The 3,524-nt window shown below is 45.9% G+C and overlaps 1 long non-coding RNA gene across 1 annotated transcript; it reads left to right on the top strand.

Annotated features, from left to right (window-relative positions):
* Positions 1-577: 577 nt before the first annotated feature.
* On the top strand, positions 578-2,974 carry LOC135810896 (uncharacterized). Its single transcript, XR_010552443.1, has 3 exons — positions 578-700; positions 1,645-1,745; positions 2,583-2,974. It is a non-coding gene; the product is annotated as an uncharacterized LOC135810896 (long non-coding RNA).
* Positions 2,975-3,524: the final 550 nt, after the last annotated feature.

Genomic DNA, 3,524 nt, shown 5'->3' with positions numbered 1-3,524 from the left:
TTGACTCAATCTTGGTCCAATTCGTTGCTGGTTTCTTGCTTTTCAGTAGGGGTGAAACAATTATACCGAATAGTCGAGTACTCGCTCGGTTTTTTCAGAAATAATCGTACTCGGAATAAATCAGAGTACTCGGTCATACGGTACATGCATTTACCACAGAAATCTGCAGTTTTAGAGCAGCAGTCGGCAGATATTGATGTGCAGACTGTGTGGTGAACATTTGTTCACGAGTAGAGAGCCCAAATGACCCAGCAACCAATATACCAGAGAAAATTACTGCCACTCGGTTCAATCAGGGTTGTATCATGTGATTTTAAGGCGCACGGTGTGCAATTTTTAGGAGATGAAAAATCCTCGAATACTCGAATATTCGATCGGAGAAAATCAGAGTACTCGAACTCGGGATCTCAATGCCAACTTTCACCCCTACTTTTCAGTCTCCTCAAATGAAACAACCTTTTGCTTACTGGAACTGTCGCATTCTTCCCTCGCGGAGGTGTTGTTGAAAGTCTGGCATTTTAGCCCTGGCCTGCATAACAGATTTGCCTTTTTGCACTCGCATTATGTGGTCCTGCAGCCGAACTTGCACCGACAGCCTTTTGTCAGGCCTGTGACATGCTTTCTGACTGCTGCAAGATGTTTGTCAGAGCCCCACACCATGACTAAGTCATTGGTTCTTGACCATCCGTACCTTGAAGAGGTGGGTAGTTGATCGTACATTTTGTTGCTTAAATAAAAGCGATAGTCCCAGGACAACAATTCCAGTGCAGATGAACTCCACTTGTAGGTTGTACGGCACCGCCATCGCCTGACTCCTCGGTGAAAGATCCCCATTAAATTACATGTTTGTTGTACATTTTGAGTCTTGCAGTCGTAGTGTGATTTCGTCACAAATACACGTCAACTGGTTGTACAGCTTCATGTTCCACTACATGTACATGTATTGGCAAGTCAGCATTGCAGTGGAACTTCAGTACACTGTATAGCAAACCTCCAATACCTTTCAAATTGGTCTGTAACGATATAGCGTATTGCATGGTGCAAGGTTCTGCATAATAGTACAAGTACTTTATATCCAGTAGTATGTTACATGTATATCCATACTGTCAGGTGTCCGCATAACCCGGCCTCACAACCCACAAGTGTGCAACTCTGATTTGCGAACTATGGGCGTATTCCCCAGTTCGTGGATATATAATGTGGGCCTCGCGCAGTGCCAGAATCCACGTGCAGTCGCATACTCTTGACGTCATGGACTCTTGGTACTACTTCATACTGAAGTTTCACTGTGTGTGGAACCCGTCTGTCCGTGTTAGTGTTTTGCTTCGACGTCGCTTCGTCTCAGTTTTTTCCTCAGTGCTTGTGATTGGCATGTGGCAGGCAAATGGCCGTGAAACTTCAACTGTGGCATTTGCATCAATTGGGCTACTGTGACCACTGGATGGTAGTTGATTTACATGTTGGACTGATGTGCCATGTAGCCTTCTGCTGCCATCCTGGCACTACATTTGTTGCCAGGGTACCTCTTTGTCGATTTTGTCCACAGACACCACGCTCACACTCGGCATGTGTACATGGAGCTGCAGGTCTTGAATGCCCTTCCCTTTTGCTATCTTCACCATTGTCATTCTGTATGAATTGTAGGTATTATGGCCAGCTGCTACTCCCCATTGAGAAAAGATCCCTGCAAGCATACTTGACTGGCTGTATGTGTCTAACACATCTGCAAGCACCAACTGGAGTGGGTAAGTGCGAACTGGATGACTTACTGTAATGTCGTGTATGAAAGCCAGGCGCATTTCTGTAGAAGCCAGTGTGGTGGCTAGGCCTCTATTTACATTATGTAGTCAAACCAAGCTTTTTATGGTTGCCGATGCAACATCCACACTATAGTGCCAATTGCCTATCTTGGAACTCAGGCTTGTGTTCAGAACAGACTTCTGCATAAGACAGGCTTTTATAGAAAGCAGTGGAGTAAGTGAAGGACTGTTTATACTGCCTGTGGACACCACAGGTACTACAGGTATGTGTGTGAAGCTTCATTCCAGAGGAGAAAAGGAGAGCGAGGTGGAATTGCAACCATACAATATTGTCCACCCTCATGACCACAGCTTGGGGTGGATAGTCGGACAAACAGACGACAAGTTCTTTATTCTTAGTTTCTCGGTACTCTGGTTCTCTCCTCCACTGTAAATTTGCCTGCAGTGTCCATGGACGTGGCCTTTACTGCATCATGTTTTGGGGTTGCATTCGTCCTCCAGGGTTGTGTGTAGGCACCTGGACAGAGCCTGGTCAGAGCTTGGGTGGTACCCAACCGGCTCACGTGAGCGTGATGCCACCTTTCTTAGCTTTTATACAATTGGAATGTATGCATGCAAATAGTCCCTCCTGCATCAGGGACGGTAGATTTGGTAATGTTTGTAGCGGGAATGTCATGTGTCGAGTATTCGTCAAAGTAATAATATATTTATGCCATATGGCAAATCATGTTGCTCCATTGTGTAACAGTTTGTCTGCTACTCCATCAAGCATTTCATCTTCTGCATGGTATTGTACTGCTTTGTCTGGTTTATTGCTGCCAGGTGCTGCACAATGATCGATGCACGTAATCGTTACCCACAGCAGTGGTGTCGGTCAGTGCTGTAACTACCTTCCTCAACAATCACCAGCTGTGTGGAGTGACAAGTTTTGACAAAATTAGTCGGCCTCTCTCCTTCTTATCCCTTTATCGACTCAGAGGAGATGCTTGACCACCACATAATTTGGTATTTCCCCTTTAGCCTAATATTTGCTTCCTACACCAGCCACAGTGCTTCTCTTCCCGCGCTCTTTTTTTTTCGCTGGTTTGGGATTATCTTTTGTGCTACATTCTGTTCCTGCTCTTGGTGCAATGCATTTCCAACAAATACAGTCATTCTGGTCTAAATTGGAGTCAACTGTACAGGTTTCCAATGCATTCAAGCACTATTGGATTCATCACTGTGTATTCACTGGGTAAAACATATGGATAAGAAGAACTCCCGTTATTGCAAATAAATACCGCCGGTCCCTTGGTTTTCGTCCTAAAGAGGTTTGACTGTACTAGCACCGGTATTCTCAGTCATATTGAGGACACATGGGTGGGAAAACCGCTTACAGGGCGGTTCTCATCGGCAGCGCAGCGGGTACACTGGGACCCACGTGGAGATTGTGGGTGGTGTCCAGCTAAAGCTTTCGTGCTTTGGCCTATGCCAAGGGCATGATACGTACCCTGTGCATGGAAAGACGACGAAAATCAGTGCAGCAGCTTTGCAAATGCACCTCTACAGCCTGTTTCCGCAGTGACACACATTGTGGCTGTTTTTGATCCGTTAGTACACTATGTTTGCTGCCGCAGACATGTGTCAGTATTGTCCGGTGCTACTGCTAACTCAAATGGCACGAAATGACAGATTTCTCGTCGCTCGTCAATGGCTGAAGCCTTTCTTCTTACAAACCCGCCCGCCATGCGAACGGTTTAGCAAAACCACCACCTTCGCTCATGC

The sequence above is a fragment of the Sycon ciliatum genome, chromosome 2 (assembly GCF_964019385.1).
Source record: "Sycon ciliatum chromosome 2, ocSycCili1.1, whole genome shotgun sequence".
NCBI classification, from domain to species: Eukaryota; Metazoa; Porifera; class Calcarea; order Leucosolenida; family Sycettidae; genus Sycon; species Sycon ciliatum.
Note: the sequence above shows the minus strand (reverse complement) of the source record. Positions and strands in the feature narration are given on the sequence as shown.